At 48.5% G+C, this 20,143-nt stretch overlaps 2 long non-coding RNA genes across 2 annotated transcripts; both read left to right on the top strand.

Moving 5' to 3' along the window:
• Positions 1-9,931: 9,931 nt before the first annotated feature.
• LOC120232049 lies at positions 9,932-11,261 on the top strand. The gene is made up of 3 exons (XR_005528482.1): positions 9,932-10,183; positions 10,380-10,561; positions 10,941-11,261. It is a non-coding gene; the product is annotated as an uncharacterized LOC120232049 (long non-coding RNA).
• Positions 11,262-15,852: 4,591 nt separating this feature from the next.
• On the top strand, positions 15,853-19,915 carry LOC120232051. Its single transcript, XR_005528484.1, has 2 exons — positions 15,853-15,907; positions 19,326-19,915. It is a non-coding gene; the product is annotated as an uncharacterized LOC120232051 (long non-coding RNA).
• The last annotated feature ends 228 nt before the right edge of the window (positions 19,916-20,143 follow it).

Genomic DNA, 20,143 nt, shown 5'->3' with positions numbered 1-20,143 from the left:
AGCGTGGCTCAGCGCTGTCTGCCTTCCCGGTGGGAACATTCTAGGAGAGGATGGAGGCCGAGCAAGAACGAGAGCGACTGGAGACTTCGGAGCTCGGTGCTGGCGATGCCTGTGCAAAGAAAGCCTTTCGGCTCCTGTTACTCCCCAGCGTGGAGGAAGCTGCCCGAAGCAGGACGAGCCCCAGAGAGTTCTGGGTCAGGCTGGAATCTTCGTGTTAGAGCCGTGACACTACGCGCTCGTGTTTCGGTATCCGTTCGTTCAGGCAGAGCTGCGCTCACACCGCTGGTATCTTTTGGGGAATACCAAAGGGCCCTCTGTTCCCGGTCTCCTTCCAACACTTGCGACGGGGCCTGACATGCTAGCATTTGAGTTTCCTGCCCTTGGCTCGAGCATATCTTCCTCGGGCTCTTCCTTTCCGTTGCAGGTTGTCCTAGGGAAGGGGTCCCCTGCCACCTCAGCGTGGACTCATTTATCAACGGCCGTGGCAGGAGGCTCGGAGCCTCGGGGGGCCTGGGTTGGTAAAGGAATGCCGGGGAAAGGGGCGACATGGGAGGTGGGACGTCCCAAAGGCAAACTTGGCGACCCTTCCAGTCTGTCCGTGCTCCCGTCAGGGCTTGATGGATGGCGAGGGCTTGGATGCTGCGGTGACGGCCTTTGCCACCATCCCCTTCCTCTGCTGGCTCCCGCCATCCTGGAAGGCTTGACAGCTGAGAAGGTGAGAGGCAGGTGCTCTGAAAGGAGGCAGATGTTACACGGGGCATGTTTGTTTGAAGATCCCGGGCTTCGGAGCCGAAGGGGAATGCTGCTCTGATGCTTTTTTCTAGACGCTGCCGCTTGTCTCTCCTGGCACTGGACCGAGATGCCGCGCCTGGGAGGCTGTCAGATGACACGCGGACACCAGTCAAACTTGGATTTCAAAAGAACAGCAAGTGATGGTTTAGCATAAGTATGTCCCATATAGTTCATGGGGGCATAACTGTGATTATTCGTTGTTGATCTGAAATTCAGGTTTAATGGGGTGTCCCATATTGTTAGTGGCTGAATTCCGCAATCCCACCAGCGAGCGGCTGGGATTCCTGCGTGGGCCCTGCCTTCCCTCCCTTCCACATGGGGCTTCCAGAAGGATCAGCGGTGGCTGCTAGCTCTTTCCGTCTCCCCCTCTCTCTTTCGCTCTCTTCCTCTTTCCCCTCCTGCCTCTTTCCTCTCCCCCCAACTCTCTCTCTCTTCAAGAATAGAAGTTTTAGAGTCAGACGTACCAGATGCAATCCTGTCCCTACTATTTGCTGACCGCATCAACCCGGGCAAGTTAACTTGACCTCTGTGAACTTCAGGTCCCTCAAGTCAGAAGGAAGGATATTAAGGCTGCGTGACAGGATTCAATGAGGTAATATTTGGAAAGGACCAAGTACAGCACCCGACATCATGAATCTGGCAAGCAGCTTCTGGGCTGCCAGCTCTCCCCTCAGACTCAGTTGCTGAGGTGCCCCCATACTAGCTGTTCTCACCGCCGCACCGACCCAAGTGCACGTGCTAGGACCTCTTCCGGGCGCGAAAGAGTCCCCTTACAGACATCGTTTGTGAGCAATGGAGACTTTGCGCAGGAGAAGCACAATTGCGAGACCACACTTCGCAACCAGTCGAAAAGGCCTCTGAGATTTTATTCTCCTCCAATGTCTCCGTAAGAGGTTTCTTTGTTACCTTTCCCTGAAGGCGCCACCCCCTCCCCCAGCCCCCATGCTCCCCTTGACCCTCTCCTTCCCTCCCTCTCAATGGTCATGCAGATCTAGCACTTTGTCCCTTGTGGCCAATTACCTAGACACTCCATTGCTCTTGAGTATTCCTTTCCTGCTTTACCCTCCTTACCATGTTGTTTAGCATAACATTTCCTCCCAGCAGATACTGGGCTCTCCCCGGAAGGGATTCTGGGGACCGAGATGTCCTGCTTATCCTTACTCTTTGTGATAAGGCCAAAGACCATTTATATGATACTCCTCTACATTAATCCTTACAGCAACTCCACGCTGTGGGTGCTGTTAACGTCCCCACTCACAGATGAGGGAACTGGAACTACGAAGGTTTAAGTAATCGCCCAGAACATGTAAAGAACCCCTAGAAATTAATAAGGAAATGATAGACCGTCCAACGGCAAAATGGGCAACAGGTATTAATGGGCAATTCAGGATGGAAGCAACCTGGACGGGAAACATTTGGAACCCCCCACCTCCAGAGATTGCAAATTAAAACAAGAATAAGCTATCACGCATCGCACTCATGGGTTTGGCCAAACAGTTCAAGTCAGACAACACTAAGCGATGGTGAGGATGGGAGGAAACAGACGTGGTGCCCGTAGGAATGTAAATGGGTCCGATGGCAGCAGCAATCGGGCACTACCCGGTGAGGCTGTAACTGCACACCCCCTGCCACAGCAATTCAACACCTCGGTGTCTAGCTTGGAGAAACGCTTGGATAGTTCTCGGGGAGGCATTTGCAGGAATGAACATGGCAGCGCTGTTTGTCACAGGAGAAGAGTGGCAACGACTCACCAGTCTCTAGTCTGCCACTCACCAGTCGAATCTGGTCTGCCACCTGCAAGCTAAGAGTGCTTTGAACCTTTTTAAATGGTTGAAAAAAAGAAAAAGAAGAATATTCACATCAAAAGTATGATCAGAACTTATGTCCATGCAAAAACCGGCACACGGATGTTTCTAGTAGCTTTATTCATAACCGTCAGGGCGTGAAAGCAGCCAAGGTGTCCTGCAGTGGCTGATGGATAAATAAACCGTAGTACCCCCAGACGATGGAATATTATTCAGCACTAAAAATAAATGAGCTACTAACCCATGAAAAACATAGAGGAAGCCTACGTGCATATACAAAGTGAAAGAAGTGACTCTGAAAAGGCTATGTACCATAGAATTCCAACTGTATGGCATCCTGGAAAAGGCAAAACAATGAGGAAAAAGCTCAGTGTGGTGCCAGGGGTGGGGTAGGGAGCAGGGAGAGCATAGAGGCAGAGCTCAGAGGATTTGGGGGACAGTGAAACTACTCTGTATGGTACCATAACGGCGGACACATGTCATTATACGTTTGTCCAAACCCATCAAATGTATACAGTACCAGGTGTAAGCCTTAATGTAAACTATGGATTCTGGGTGATCATGACACGTCAATGTAGGTTAACCAGTTGTCACAATCATACTACTCTGTTGGAGGATGTTGGTAATGGGGGAGGCTGTGTGTGTGGGGGGGGATATATGGGAATATATATGGGTATATATATATATACGAGTATATATATGGGAATATATGGGGTATCGCCGTACCTCTCCCTCAGTTTTGCTGTGAACCTTACACTGCTCTAAAAAAAAATTCTTATTTTAAAAAATTATTTGAAATAAATTTTTTATTGGAGCACAGCCAAACGCATACTGTCTGTGGCTGCATTTCTTCTCCAATGGCAGAGTTAAATCATCGGAGAGATCATATGGCCTAAAATATTTACTCTCTGGCCCTTTACAGAGGAAGGTCACTGGCCCCTGCTCTAGGAGGTGGGGAAATAAGACAGTGGCTCAACTCTCAGAGCAGAATACCACAGGGGCGCCTGGGTGGCTCAGTAAGCATCTGACTTTGGCTCAGGTCATGATCTCTTGGTTCTTGAGCTAGAGCCCTGCCTCAGGCTCTGTGCTGACAGCTCAGAGCATGGAGCCTGTTTCAGATTCTGTGTCTCCCTCTCTCTCTGCCCCACCCCTGCTCACACACACACATTCTCTCTCTCTCTCTCAAAACTAAATTTAAAAAAACATTTTTAAAATTTTTCAAAAAGAATACCATACAGCCATCACACAGGCATTGACAAAATTCAATCCCAGAATGCAATGTCGATTGCAGAAAAAAGGAATTTTCAGAAGAATCCGTAAAATATGCTACCTATCATGTAAAATCTTAAGCAGCGGGTATTATTACAGCATTTATGCTTCACAGTTACTTATGTAGGTAGTGAAAGGTTTTTTTTTTTTTAATGCACTGGAATCATAAACAACTTCGGGACACTTGTTACCTTCGTAGAGGAAAGAAGAGGAAAGAAGAAGATAGTTTAAACTAATTGTTAACAATTCATTTCCTCTTAAAAACTGGATGACATGAAGTAAATATGATACAATGTTTATGTCTTTAATGTTAGTGATGAATATCTGGGTACCTGTTACATATAAATGTAAAGATTATATATAAGTGCTTGTTTTTTTTAAATGTTTATTCATTTTGGGGAGACAGAGAGACAGAGTTTGAGCAAGGGAAGGGCAGAGAGGGGCACACAGAATCCGAAGCAGGCTCCAGGCTCTGAGCTGTCAGCACAGAGCCCAGCGCAGGGCTTGAACTCCTGAACCACGAATTCATGACCTGAGCCAAAGTTGGACGCTTAACTGACTGAGCCACCGAGGCACTCTTATAAGTGCTTGTTTTATATTTCTTTGAGATGTTTTGTAATTAGATTAAGACATTCTGGGAAAAGAAGAGGGATTAAAGAACCCAGTCAAGATCACCCAACTGGAAAGAGGCAGATTTGAAGAGTTTGGATTTGAACTCAGTCTGTGTGATCCCAGAGATTAACTCTTCACTACACACTCTATGCCTCCCTTAATTTACTAACATAAGTGCTCAGTAAATGGTCTTTCTCCCTCTGCCTCCCCTAAGAGTTTGTAAATACGAGTAGAGGTGAGTCCCTTGGCATCAATGGTGTCAAGCAGTTTGGCTCTGATGTCTTATCAGGCTCCTGGATCCTGTCTATTCTTTTACAGGAAGGGACCCTGGCTCCTCCCCAGGGGTTCACTGACACCTGAGGAGTCTATCAGGAAGCAGTTCAGGATGCCTGGCGACCAACTGGGACATGATGAGATGCTGAAATGGAGCCTTGACATCCCAACAGTCCTGGTATGAAGACCGTGGCTTGGGGTCATATGGAGGGCATGGGCTCCATGTGAATCGTTTCAGACTTTGTAGGGCCACCTAAGAAGGTTCCAGAAATTTTGTTTTCTGAGTCCTTGTTGAATAAGACTCTTCTTTTTCTCCTTCTCTGCCCTTCAAAATGGCACCCATTAACCATTTCTATCATCCTTCTCCTCTCGGAACAGTGGGGAGTCAGAGGGGAAAGGCATCTCCACAGATGCAAGCAGACCCAAGCGTTGGTGCACACAGTGAAGGCTTCCCCCACCACACCCACCCTCCCAAGGCCATGGCAGCCTGGAGTGCAAAGGAGTCAGGGTTCCCACTTTTCTGCTTCCCTCTCCCCGACTCCTACGTTTCTCTCACCTCTGGAAATGCCTTGTCTTTTGTCTGTTTTGTGTATCTCACCCATCATTTAAGGCCCATGTTAAAAAGCCCACCTCTTCCAGGCAGTCTGCTCAAATCCCCAGCCTGCCATGGCCTTTCATCTCAAAACTCTCACAGTAGTTGTCATCCAGTACCCTGACGGGTTTCTGAGAATTTTCTTTGTTAGCTACCCTTTTGCCTCAGTTAGTTTGAAATGCAAGTGATTGGAACTCAGGGTCTATGCCTTATTTGTACTTTGATAAGTATGATACCTAGCACGGTGTCAGGCACACAGTAGGCATTTAATAAGTGTTTGTGAATGAATGAATGAATGAAGTATATTTGAAGAAACTCCCGGAATTCTGTTCCTAAGGAGGGAGGGAACCCCAGACTAGGTCAGGTGAAAGCTGGTCCTGCCCCTCCACCTTAGTCTGGCTTTCAGACTCCCTGGGCATGGGGGAGGAGCGGCCTGCCTGCTACGGGCCTTGCTGGGCAGGGGACAGAGAGGGAGAGGCAGTGCCCAGCCCGGATGCCCGACGGAGTGGGTGCAGGGGTCGCTGTGGGAGAGGGGAGCCGTGGCACTGGCTTTCCTTACGATACTTTCGTTTATTCTTCTACGTGCACCCAGATACCTCCGGCAACGCCGCACGCTGGCCGAGTGATGTGAAAACAGCTGAAGAAGAAATAAAGCAAAAGAGAAAACCAAGGAAAAGAGGGTAAACAAAGAAAGAATTCACCTTTCATGCTCCTGCAAAGTCCGCGGTTGGGGAATGAAGTTAAGACACAAAAGCTTTGCAACAACAACATTGTGGGGGAAGGCACAAGAGGGAGGCCGAGCAGCCATTAAAGCAATTAAGAAAAGATTAAGGTCGCTGGTGGTGGAGAGAGAGAGACCCATTAATCAATAGGCCAGAGATCGCAGCAGGCTACAAAATTATAAGACCAGGCAAACTGGAGAACACACAGGCTCACCTCAACCAAGATGCCTGAGTAACTCAGAGGCAGAAATATTATATTCATTTCTCTCGCTTGGGGGGAAAATGGTTCTCAGAGGAACGGTTTCCTTTTAATCACCTAATGGGACATCCTGAGGTGGGGGTGAGGTCCACATTGATTTCAAGGCAAATTCTAAAACATCCTGGTAAAAGAAAAATTCGTCGTAACGCATGATAGCAAGGTTACTGGGATGGAGGGATATCAGAGCACGAGCCTGTCTGATGCTATGAGGGAGGGTCTTAAAACTTCCTGTTGCGGGAGGTGGGGGGGATTATTGTTCACAAATATTTGCCACCCCTTCCTGGGAAGACCTGGGTCCCAGCTCCACTGACAGCAGGCTTGGCCGTATGACTTGCATGGGCGAATGACACATGTGTCGCTTCCCAGCGGAAGTTTTAAGAGCCGGCGCACAGTTTGCCGTGTGCTTTCTTTTCTCGTCCTTTGCAACAACCCTGAGGTGTTCTGGACAGAGACTGTATCCTTGGCTCAACGTGAAGGCTCAGCTGACCGGCAGAGGACATACAAACTTTCCTGTCTTACCCCACGGAGAAGTGGGGGTGCCGGTGTATCCTGATTGATGTATGTCCTTACAGTGTGTCTCACCGTTGTATGGAACCTGTATGGGCTCCCTACTCCTTACAGGATAAATCCCGCACTTCCGGTCCTGACATCAAGCCCTTCCCCTCTCCCCCTGCGTTATCGATATCACGATTCTCTTCCCGTGCCCCCACGGTCCTGCCTGACCCCTCTCCTTATTGTGCCCACACATACCTTGTGTTAGCGAAGAAGGTCTTCTGGTTAAGAGGTCTAAATTGCTCAGGCCTTTGATCACACTCTCTCTGATACCCCCCTTGAGAAGCCATTTCACATAACACCCCTCCCCCCCCCACACACACACTCAAAGTCATCTCTGGACCATTATAGCTCGTGATCTGTGCCATTGAAACACTTATTTTTATTTAACAAATACACATATAGTGCTTGCTAAGCATCAGATACTGTATTCATAGCTATATATATATTAGTACATTTAATTCTCACTCAACCTTATTATTTCCATTTTACAGATGAGGAAGTGGGGCAAAAAGAAGGTACAGTGAATCCATAGAGCTATGAGGGGGAGAGCAGGGATTTAAACCCAGGCAGCTGGGTTCCCGGCTCTTACCCTCTCCCCCACACGGTCCCAAGTGCTTCTGCGCCACCTTGCATGCCACCTGACTTATCTTCCCACCAAGATTATAGAGCCTTGGAAGGCACAGGCACTTTCTTTGATCTTCTCTAGCATTTAGCCTGGTAGCTGGCCCACTAGCTCCCTTCCAAGACCTGTTAGTTGATTGAAAATCCAGTGGGTCATTTCATTTCACCCATTTCTTTGTCTCCACATAGAAAAGAAGCAAAACCACCTTAGAGAAAACTTCTTCCCAAGAATGCCTATTTGAGTGGAGGGGAGGCTTCCTGACATCCAGGTCAAGTGTCTCCTCTGGCAGCATTGACTCGTTTTCCACGTTTGTAAGTGTCCGTGAAGACAGAGAGCAGATGACCAGCTCTTACTTAGGATAATAACTAGGATAGCAGAGATCATTATTTTATTAATCCATTCTTTGTTTGAACACTGCCTTATTTCTTTTTTTAAAAAAATTGTCATGCTTATTTATTTTTAAGAGAGAGAGAGAGAGAGAGCATGCAAGCACATAAGCGGGGGTGGGGCAGACAGAGAGAGAGACAGAATCCGAAACAGGCTCCAGGCTCTGAGCTGTCAGCACAGAGCCCGATGCGGGGCTCGAACCCACAAACCGTGAGATCACGACCTGAGCTGAAGCCAGACACTTAATCGACAGAGCCACCCAGGCACCCCCAATACAGCCCTGTTTCTAAAAGGGTATGTGACAGCCAGGAAGGAACCATCAAATACAGTCAAGAATACACAGAAAAAGTGAGAAGGAATCCTCACAACATACGTTAAATGAAGAAAGCACATCGTAGAATGATGCGTGCTGTGTGAGCCATTTATAAACTTCATAAAAAATAGGCCTGCCTGCAACTTTCTATGAATACACATACAAATGTTTATTGCAATTTCAGAAAGGAAGATCTGAACTGAACTTAGGATTTGGCTCCTGCTCTGATTGGGAGTAGGGAACAATCCTAGAGGGAGACAATGGGCATTTCAATTTAATGTGTAATATTTTTAGACTTGAAGCAAATATAACAGAATAGTAACACTTGTCAATTTTGTATGGCAAGTATCAGATGTAGTATTATCAGTGTGTACTTTTCAGAATTTTCAAAGTTCCTCAACTTTAAAAAAAAAATGGGGGGAAAGAAATTGGAAAAGATTTGGAAGAATACCTCAAGGCTGTATTTACTTGCTCTAGGGAGCCACAAATTTATCTCTAAGCATTCTATTTTTTTTTAATATTTTTTTATTTATTTCTAGGAGAGAGAGAGAGAGACAGACAGACACAGCATGAGCAGGGGAGGGTCAGAGAGAGACAGAGATACAGAATCTGAAACAGGCTCCAGGCTCTGAGCTAGCTGTCAGCACAGAGCCCGACGTGGGGCTCAAACCCACGAACCGCGAGATCATGACCTAAGCGAAAGTCGGACGCTTAACCAACTAAGCCACCCAGGCGCCCCTCTAAGCGTTCTAAAGGCCGATGCAAAGAAAGGAGCCAGGTCAGTTATATAATTCACGGGGTCACGAGTGTCCCCAGGTGAAAGCCTATCTGGGCTTTGGAGAAGCTCAGAAGCCGATACTAGAAACCCCAGAAGCAATGGTGGCTCTACAGAGCATCCGTAGGAAGCCAGGAGCCTGCGGGCATAGGTATGTCTGTATGTGTGTGTGTGTGTATGGTTGGGGGAGAAGCTATTTGTTAGGGATCTACATTGTGTACTTCTTTACCTGAACTTGTCTGTAAGGATGAGACAGGCGGGGGCCGCCCTTGGTCCGGCCGTGGGATGTGATGACCAACCTCCTCACGACAGCCCTGCCATGAGCCAGCGATGAGTCATTTTAAGTGGCGTTCCAGCAAGGTCCATTCATATGGCAGCCCCACTGCTTCAGGGCGGCCCCGCTCTCTGCCAACCTGGCCTGGCCCAGGGGGAGTGGACTTTCAAGCCCCTGGAGGAGTAGAGGGGCCATGTGTCCTGCAAGCAAAGAAACGCAAATGATTTGTGCCCTTGGCATTGCCCGGGACACATACGGGGAGGGAAGATGGGGACTGGGCCACTAGCAGGACCGTCAGTGTCTTCTTCTCCTTGTGGGGCAATGGCGGCCAGCTGGGGGCAGGCCTGGCTGTTCCCTTAGGGAGGCTGCAGGCACTGGGGACTCACCTCCCTGGAGAGCCAACCCACCTCTTCTGGAGGTGAGTCCAGGGGCACCCACTGCTCTGCCAGCTAGCTCCTCAGAAAGCATTTAGAATTGGCTCCAGCGCACACACGCACGCACGCGCGCACACACACACACACACACACACACACACACACACAGTGGTACCGGCGCCCAGGGTCCACTCCAGGCGGTGCGCCCAACAGTCTGGCCTGAAAAACGTCTACAGCAGGTGTAACCAGATACCCGGCCTCCACCAACCTGCCAAGAAAGAATTCAAGAATGTTTGTCTCGCCTGCCCACACTTCCTGGTGTGGCCGCTGGATGCACTGCTTGAGAAATGACGTCACTGCAACCCTGTGCAGCGTGAAGCAGACCTTTTCCCGTCAGGTAGTGCGGCTTGCGGAAGGAGGCCTCTTCCCTTTCCTGAGGGCGATAATTCTCCAGGAGAACCAACTGCCTGTTGAGATTTCTCCAGAACGCCTACTCCCTCAACAGCCCTGCTGCCGAGCAAGGCTTCTGTAGCCAGAATGGAGCCCCAGCACGTAGTAGGTAGCACATGACTTCAACTTGCTAAGCTTCAGCTTCGTCGCCTGGAAAGTGGAGAAAATATCAACAGTGCACTTGCTTCACTGCTTTATTGTTGGGAAGTACATCGGGGTGCTTGCACTAACCTAAGTGTTATTATTATTACTTATGTGGGCGGTAGTGGCCATTTCTACCCTTAAATTCTTCCCCTGCCCTTCAGCCTCCAGACAAATCTCCAGTCCTTTGTGACGTGACCCTCCAGTGCTCAAAAGGCTGTCACTGATTGGATCCTGGACAGAGAGCTGTTCCACCTTTTCATGGCAACAGCAGCCTGCACGTATCGTACTTCGTCTGGGCCTCGAGCTGAGTTTCCTGCGTCAGACGTTTCTGGGGAATTCTGTGGTGCGTGTATCATTCGGTGTCAGCTTAACGGTAATGGTACCAGGACCCCCAGCCCTGCAGCTGCCTTTGGGGAAGGACCTGCGCTTCTTCCTCGCTCCCCCTGTTCCCCTGGCATCTCCAAGGGAGAGTGAAAATTGGGGTTCAGCTAATCCTGAAGGATGGGTCTCGAGAAGTGCAAGGGCTTGTGAGCTGAGAAGGGCTGGTCTTTGGATTGGTCCAGTTGTGGGGAATGAGAAAAGTAATTTCTGAGGTGATAAGAGAGACTCATGGGCTTCTACAAAGTGGGGGGAGGAGGGAAAGGCCCGCTGGCCATTGCGGGGGGGGGGGGGGGGGGGAGAGAGTGCCGGGGGACACTTGCTAAGCTCCCTTCCTCCCACAGCTGGTCTGTCCTCATTAGCATGCCACCACTGAGGGCCACCAGGAGCCACACTCTGTGGATTATCCGGAGCGAAGAGTCATCTCAAAATTCGCAGTCACAGGCTCCAGGAATAAGAGAGAAATGGAAACGGGGGGCGTGTAGGGAGGAAGGGGTGCCGACTAGCCGACGAGCAACTAATACTCATGTTCCAGCGCAAAGATTCTGAAACCTTTTGGTCTTGCATCTCTTTTCGGCCTTCAAAATTATTGGGGATCCCCAAGAACTTTTGTTTATGTGGGTTATAGCTGTTGCTGTTAACTGCGTTAGAAATGAAAACTAAGAACTGGGGCGCCTGGGTGGCTCAGTCAGTTAAGCTTCCGACTTCGGCTCAGGTCATGATCTCACTGCTCGTGGGTTCAAGCCCCGTGTCGGGCTCTGTGCTGACAGCTAGCTCAGAGCCTGGAGCCTGTTTCAGATTCTGTGTCTCTCCCTCTCTCTCTGACTCTCCCCTGCTCACGCTGTGTCTCTCTCTCAGAAATAAATAAAACATTAAACAAATTTAAAAAAAGAAATGAAAACTAAGAACTGCTTAAAATATTTGTTAACTTACTTTTGAAGTCACCATACAAGCCCATTACACGCTAGTACGCTCAACATTTTTTTTATGAAAAATTGTTATATTTTTCAAAGCAAAAAGAATCAATGAGAAGGGGAGCATTGTTTTGCATTTTCGCAGATCCCTTTAGTGTCTGGCTTAGTCGAGGACAGCTGGGTTCTTGTATCTGCTTCTGCCTTCAGTCGTCTGTGAGATCTCACACTGTGTAGCTTCTGGAAAACACGCCATGTGAGAGAACGGGAAGGGAAAAGATAAATAATATCTTGATATTATTTTGAAACTAATTTTGACCGTGGAGTCCCCCGAAGGGGTCTTGGGGACCCCAGGGGCCTCCAAACCACGCTTTGAGAACAGTTGTTTTTGTTTTAGCAAACCCTGGAAATAACCACTGTAAGATGACTGAAGCTTCTTTGAACTTTGTAGCTTCTCTCCTCTTTACTCTTCCCCTGACCCCGATCTGTATCTGTTTAATTAATAAGTGCCGGGCACAGTGCTAAGCGCTAGAGGCTCAAAGAAGAAAAATGCAAAGGCTGGGCCCAGAGGAGCTGACGGCCAGGAGGGAAGGTGGCTACGCAACCCCCTTGGGCTCCAGAGAAGCTCTGGGTCGCTCTAGGCTCAGAGCATGTGGCACTCGGCCTACAAGCGAAGGAGAGGCAAGGGTCCCACCAGAGTGGGCTCTTGAGGGTCTCCAGTAACACAATTAACGAGTCTCTCAGTGCTGCCTGTGGAGTGCTGTGTGGTCTGAAGCAATCAGAGAAGTCTTCGTGGAGGAGGCGGGATGTGGCCCAATGTGGCCTTCCAGGCACTGACTAGCCTGCAAGAAGGCCCCAGGGCAGGGCTGAGTGTGATGGATGTGAGAGATAAAGGAGACTGGCCAGACTGACGGGGGTGCAGGGGGAAAAATCACAGGGGAGGGGAAAAGGAACAGGAGGGGCGGGTCAAAGGTCGGGGCTCGCAGAGTTGGGACTCCTGCTTTCTCCGGGGTAAGAACTCTGGGCTGCTGTGAGTCAGCAGAGCCTCACTGGGACCTTCCAAATGGCCACCCAGATCCCACCCTGCCATTAAAATCTGAGCCCTGAAGACGGTCACGCCTGGGGACCCCAGCATGAGACAGGCCCACCTTCTTCCCTGACCCAGTTAGCACACTCCCCTGAAAAAAAGAAGGGAAGGGAGGAGGGAAGGGAGGGGGGAACAGGGAGGGGGAAAAAATGAGACAGATTGACAAGAATCGTGGTTGAGTCCCCTCCAGCTCTAAAATTAAGCATATCTCCTTTCAATCACGCCAAACGCCAGCTCGGTGCTCTGGCGAAGCTCTCGGCCATCCCATCCTAAGTGACGTGACTTCTGTTGACAAGGCAGCTCCCCTTGGCGGACTTTCCACATTATCCTACAGAAAAACAGAGACCCCAGAGACGCCGCCAGTGCGCCACGTTTTCTGAAGATGCGGATGTTTTTAAAACTTCTCTATAATGAAGGAAGAACCAAAAGATGAGATGCTTCCTTACCCTGCTGAGTCTCTCTCCTGTTGCCACTTCTCTCTCGGCTGCTCCCCATCCTGGTGTCCCTGGGGTGGAGAGAAGGACCCGTGTCACATCTCCTGGTACAAGGGGCAGGGCCCGCATTTTATCACATGAGTAGTCAGCACTACAGAAAGGAACGCAGTACCGTATTATATGTAAGAGTCATCGGATCGGGCAAGTGTGCGAGGGGGTGGGGGATTAATGAATTAGGAACCAAAGGGAAGTCGGTGGAGAGCCTCGGAAGCGAGAATGAAGCTGATTGAAGATCCATCCCCCATAAATCAACTGCCTTCTCCGTGGAGACTCAGGTCCACTTGGACCACACTCTGCAGATTGGGGGGAAAGCTGGCCTCCTCACGTGCTGGAGGGAGCTGCTGTTTTTGTGGAGCTAGGTAACAAAGAACAACGTAAAGGAAGGCATAGATCGGCGGGTGCCATTTTGTTCTTCTGCCTCACCCAGATTTCTCTGGGCTCTATGGTCTCTGATGAGCTCTGTGGCTTGCTGAGTGATGGAATAGATTTTCTCCTAAACTTACTGATGAAGGAGCTCCAAACTTTCAATCAACCTGCACAGAAAACCCCCTGGGACCCAAAAAGGGGGTCACAGGGGTGTTTGTAAAAGCTCTCTGGGGAAGCCAAGACTCATGTGTTTGACATTCTCACCTTCCAGTGTTTCCTGCTAAGGCAGGACCAGCCCTGACTTACCCCACAGGGCGATGGGCCTCTGGCCAGAGGAGGGAGATGGGGGTGCCACCTGGGTGGGCGGTGGGAGCAATGGCCTGAGACCTGGTCACCATTAGGAGTGTGGCCAGATCAGGTCTGGCGAGGCCCACGGTGCCAGGCCCATGCTGCTGAAGGACTTGCCGGTTGTTATGCCCTTCAGATACTTCGACAAAAGAAGCTTAGATCCAAGGGAGTGCCATGACTTGCTAGGATGGAGCCGATTCCACCTTCCACATGCGTTTTCTCCCATACGTGTGTGATTCAACCACTGCTCTGAAGGAGCAGATATGACATCAAATGTTGCCATGGGTATTGGAAACGGGTCCTCCCATACACTGCTGTAGAAGTGTCAAGGGCCTTTCCAGGGGGGAGCAGTTAGTTTGGCAATATGCAACAAAGGCTTTGAACAGTACATGCTCTTTATTGTGGCAATTGCATGTCCAAGAATGCATTCACGGAAAATAACCAAATAGTGTTCAAAGGGGAACGCACAATGATGCTTGCTGCACTTCTGTTTATAATGACATTGGAACACCGGAGAAACCCTAACCAGTCACTGATGGCTTTGGTTAATAAATGACGGTACAGCCTTGCCAAAGGGGAGGATACAACCCGTCAAAATGATGCTGTCGACTCTTCGATGGCACAAGGGACATGGAGTCACACTATATTGTTAGATTTTATTTTTTAATCATTTTTTAGAGTTTCTTTATTTATTTAGAAAGAAAGCATCCACATGATCATGGAAGGGGCAGAGAGAGGGAAAGAGAGAATCTCAAGCAGGTTCTGCACTGTCAGCACAGAGCCCGATGCGGGACTCAGTCCCACCAACCGTGAGATCATGACCTGAGCCAAAACCAAGAGTCGGCTTAACCAACTGAGCCTGCCCAGATGCCCCTATATCGTTAGCTTTTGAATAACAGGTTACAAAAAAGCTTTGCATAATATGGCTCCCTTTTTTTTGTAGATAAACATCACACATGTGCATGGAAATAATCTAAAAGAATATATATACATCAAAGTGTCGACAGTGTCCACCCAGCATGTGGGGTTTCAGGTGGTTGTTTTCTTTTTGTTTATTTGCATTTTCTAAATTTTATATAATGAGTAGTATATACTTACTTGTGCAGGTTTTTTAAAGGGCCAGGTGGGGGAAACCGGGTGTGTGGCTGCAGGTGAGCTAAGGATGGATCTGCTAATGGTCAGGTTCTAATGGACTATTTCTCATTGTTCCACTTACCTGCAGGAACACCGGGAGACACAATCTCCTCACACAGCATGAGCAGCTCAGGCGGAGGGTCTAACCTAATTTTAGAAGGCCCTAGAGGTACATTCAGGGTCTCAGAGGCCCTCTGCTCTTTCCCCTAGAAAAGGAAAAGCCCACCAAGGCAGGGGGTCTGAAATCACTTGTCCTACTGCCTTCTGAGGGGACCCTCCTGGGTCCTCATGCTGCCCAGGTAATGTGAGGACAGCAGGTGGGTAAAAGAGAATAAACTACATAACCCAAATTTGTCTGATGTCACAGCAGAGAAATCTTCTGATGAAGTCAACAAACATTTAAAAACAATTTTATCACAGGGTCACCTGGGTGGCTCAGTCGGTTGAGCGTCCGACTTCAGCTCAGGTCATGATCTCGCAGTTTGTGAGTTCAAGCCCTGCATTGGGCTCTGTGCTGATGGCTCAGAGCCTAGAGTCTGCTTTGGATTTTGTGCCTCCCTCTCTCTCTGCCCCGCCCATACTCCTGCTCTGTTTCTCAATAATAAATAAACGTTAAAAAATATAAATAAATTAAAATTTTTAATCAAGCAAAAGCTTTTTGCTGCAGTGTCTGTCTCTTAACTTTCTCATTCCTCCATCACAGAAGAATGAGGACAGAAGTCTCTAAGGCATCCGACCTTTTTACTTGTGGAAGTTTAGGTAGCATGAAGGATAAAATCATTGGTGAAACAAATTAAGTTACTTTTAGATTCTGGGTCTCCCAAGCATATTGGAGTAAATGCCTTCTCCCTTCTCCAAGATTTTTCTTCTTCCAATTTGATTGAAATATAATTGGCACATAACTTTGTTTTAGTTTCAGGTGGACACCATAATGACTTGATATATGTTTATATTGCAAAGCTATCACCACAGTAAGTTAACATCCATCACCTCACATAGTTATGTATGTGTGTGTGTCTCTGTGTGATGAGATCTTTTAGGATTTACCCTCTACATGTAAGTGATATCATACGGTATTTGTCTTTCTCTGTCTGACCTTCTCGGAGATTCTGATGGATTGAATGGCGGCTCAAAGATCAGTAGGCAATTGTGAAACAAAATACAGCATTAAAGAGTCTCTGGGCCGATACTGGACAACCCCAAAGCAGGGCTCTGATACAAGCGGGGCTGGAGAAGACGGCCCAGGCTTCAGGTCAACGTGGCAACTATTCTACTTTCCCAAATCTGCCTTGTTTAACCCCAGAACCTGGCAGTGCTAGGAAAGGCCAATTTGAAGCATATTTGTGGATACAAGAGCAAGACAAAAGAGTGAATGTGTCCGTGTCTCCAATGCCCAACTCATAAGCTGGCTGGGTTAGGAGACCCCAGGGCCATGCTGATGTGGAGCAGGAAGTAAAAGAGAAAGTGGGCAAAGTGTTCATGAACTTTTTATGTGCAGGGACCATGAGGCTCTAAGACTCTCCCCTCCTCCTGTGGAGACAGAACCTATAAAGGGGAGTGTGAATGTTCCCCCAACACACATCAGGGTGGGAGAGAGGACTGTGCAAAGTTCTGTCTGTCCTCTCCACAGAGAGAGGCAGAAACATGGCGGCAGGGGGCAGGGGAGAAGTTTCTTTCCTCCCCAACAAGGCAGTGCCCAACAGGAAGGAAGAACTGGCCTTGAAACATGACCTCATCCATCCCCACCTCGAATCCAGACCATCTCTGGTCTCTGAGTCATGTGGCTTCACTTGGAGAACCTTTGGAAAGTCCTCTTGCTACCTATAGACGAGCACAGCCTGTCCCTCCATCTCCCTCCATTGACCCTGCTGTGCAATATGACCTCTGAAACTGCTCCTTGGGAAACCCTTAGCCCACTTGAGGCTTCCCTGAAGGCGACAATGGTCCTTGGTTCCCAGTTCTGTCTGTCCTCCTAAAGTATGGATAAAAGACAGTAGGGAGATCAGACAGAAGAAGAGGGGCTGAGTCAGAGGGCTGAATTTCTGTTCCCAGAACACAGTCCTAAGCCACAAATTTAAGTTTCATAACATGAAATAACTTGCCAACTCTCTCCATTGGACAATGAGGCCACATGGAAGATTAAATAAGAATTCCTAATATCCACCGGAGCATTTCCTCAGACGTCAGAACATGGCCTGAATGATGAAATGACTACAGGTAACATATTTTGGTGTTCTGTCCCCTTTTCTGGGAACTGAGTTCTGCCCACAGGACTGCCTACCCTCTCAAAAGGAGCAGGTGTAGATGGCCATGACTTGTCTTATGTTCCCCTCCCCCTCCAGCTCAGCTGAGTGAGCCACGGATGGGCATCTGACATAAGAGGAGCCCGCATAAGCTAGGGAGCTCAGCCAGGCAGATTCTCCCTTCCTTATGCAAACGAATTGTATTTGGGAGCAGGCATTGGAGATAACCATGTAGAGTAAGCTCTGGAATTAATGGCAAGGCAAAGCCAAGCTTCATGCGAGCCAGAGTCAGAGGGGAGGAGTGGTCAGAGGGAGCAGAGCAAAATGGTCTGCAAAGAGAATAAGACAGAGCAGGAGAGAGAAACCAAGGATGAGAAAAAGTGGGAAAGAAGGGGAAGAGAAGGGAAAGAAGGAAGGACAGATGCATAGAGACAGAGAGCAAGCCAGAGGGGGACCAGGACTCTTTCTGGCTGCCCATGCCTTCTCATTGCCAGCGTCAGTTCCCAAGAGGCCTGAATTTACTTTATTTCTAGAAGATGCTTCCATACCTTTTAACAGTCATCTTTTTCTTTGAGTAAAATTTATGTTCCTTGCAGCCAGTGAGCTCTGATTCAACCTATGAGCCTAGCCATGGCAGCAGGATGGGACACCTTGAAAGGGCAAGAGTCTGCAGGTGGATATGCCCCGTTGAGTGGAACACGCACTTGGGGGAACATGAAACCAGTGCAGGTTCCCCACGGAAGCTTGGGCAGACAAGCAATTGGCAACTGAACAGAAATTGGCAGAGAACTTGGTCCCTGGGTTGAGAGATAAGAAAGGGCAGGAAGGGAGAGGGAAATGACCGAGTCAGAGCAGAGTTCTAGCTGGGGAAATCCTGGACAGAGACTCACCCAGAAGGATCCTATAAAACCAGAACTGAGGGCCAGGATGGGCCAAGATCTTGGGCCTTTCATTTAAGGACAGGAAAATAGCATCTTTCAAAAAAAATCAATAAAGAATATCTTTGTGTTTCCAAAAGTCCCACACAATTTGAGTCTTTATTGAAAGGGGTAGGTATTGCCAGACCACTTCCTGCACGCTTTGGAGGACTCCAGCTCCAGAGTGCCTGGGGCCTCCCTCTAACTCCACAAATCGCTTATCCTGTTTACAGTCAACTCTTGTTATTGGCCATAGTTATGATCTGTGAAGTCACCTGATCACGGAATTAGCAATACTGAACTGTTGCATCCAGGGGAAATACCAGGTTACTTTCCTGCAAACCTCTGGCCACATTTTCATGAATGGGTCAATGCATAAGCCTGCTTTGTGTGTGTTTCTATTTAAGGATACCTTATTCAATATATATATTAGTGATTCATTAACCTTGGAGTCAAGGCCAACAGCACGAGAACTCACACCTCAGCAAAGCTTCTCTAATACACATATTTTCTCCAGAAGGCATGTCGCAGCCTTTTGGTGCCTTAGAACCTTTGCCATAATGGTGGTGTCATTGTTTGCATGTGAGCAATGAGAGCTCTTTGGAAGAAGAGAGGACAATTACTTATTAATTTTTGTAGCCATAGCGCCTAGCACTGTGCCCGGCATCTAATAGTCACTCAATAGATACCTGATGAAAGAATCGAGGAATCAGGGAGGAAGCTCAGTTCCAAGAGTCTATAGTGGGCAAATAGAAAGTGCAGACTTTCTCTGACTCTCTCCAAGTTTGCCTGCTATGATCGGAACTTGGTCCTTCCTGAGGCTCAGCTTGTGGGACGGGAGTCAGTCAAGGAGAGAGGAGTGAACTCCAGACAGGGCCCGGAAGCGTTCATCACTGAGCACAGGTGAGCACAGGTGAGCACAGGTAGTCATCAACTTTGAGTGGGAGAGCATCCATGGCCACTCACAGTATGGGAAGCTAAGCTCTAGGTCCCGGATGGTCAGCTGAGCTGGTGAGGGGTCAGGGAGGTGTCCGAGCTGGAAATGAAGCAGATACACGTGTGTAAATTGCACTGACTTACGTAAAAGTGCTGAGGAATCATTTGCTTCGTTAACATGGCACCAAACCTTCTAGTTGTAATGTTAGGTCAAAAAAAAAAAAATAGCTTAGACAACAAGCCATATAGACAGATGATTGCTTTCCTAACTTTCGTCTCCTTCTTTTTATTAGATTAGCCCCCGAGCATGATGTTTTAAAAGACACTACCCATCGAACAAATGGCATTTTAAGTAACTACTTTCCCGTGGTGATTAGACACAGAACTACCCATCAAGCTTCTCACCGCCAAGAAATACCACGTGGAGTTGCTATATTTGAGCCAAAGGTAAAGACACTTGAAACTTACTCTGCATATGGTGGTTAAATATATGATTTCAACTTTTAAAATATTGAAATACTTCAGCATGCCCTTTGCTAAGAGTTTCACTGGCCTCTTTGGAGACCTCAGATGGAGAGTAACTAAAATCCATGTCTGAACTCACCGGTGCTCATGGCAGCAATAGACGCACAGGTGAACATAGGGAGCCGCTGCTCCGGTTTTTGACCACGACTCAGCCAGCCCATGTGAAGTGGCTTCTAGCCTCTCTCTTCTCAACAGACCCGGACAATCCTCCTCAGCCCTCCCAGCCCCTGGTATGGTGGGCTGTGAACTTCTGCTCCTCTTTGTGTGCTCACAGAGGCACGTACCCAATACCGGTAGGCTCGTTACATGTGTTCTATTCAACTACCATGGCTCCCCTGAGGTAAAGCATAAAATTCTCTTGTCCAGAGTGCTTCTTCCGAAGGCTGTTGGGGTCTCTGAGCCCTTTCCCCCCCCCACAAGAGATACCAGAAGTGACCACGCCTATGCTAGAGAGTTCGGAGCAAGAATCCAAGGAAAGTGGTGGCTGGAGCAGCGATGCAGCAGCTGCTGTGTCATCGTCTCTGCTCCAGGCTGAGGAATGAAATGCTGTAATTATCGATTCGGAGGCTTCCACGGGCACGTGAGA

Source organism: Hyaena hyaena, unplaced genomic scaffold (genome assembly GCF_003009895.1).
Source record: "Hyaena hyaena isolate Hyena2069 unplaced genomic scaffold, ASM300989v1 scaffold_64, whole genome shotgun sequence".
In the NCBI taxonomy this organism is placed as follows: Eukaryota; Metazoa; Chordata; class Mammalia; order Carnivora; family Hyaenidae; genus Hyaena; species Hyaena hyaena.
This window is presented reverse-complemented; position numbering and strand designations above follow the sequence as displayed.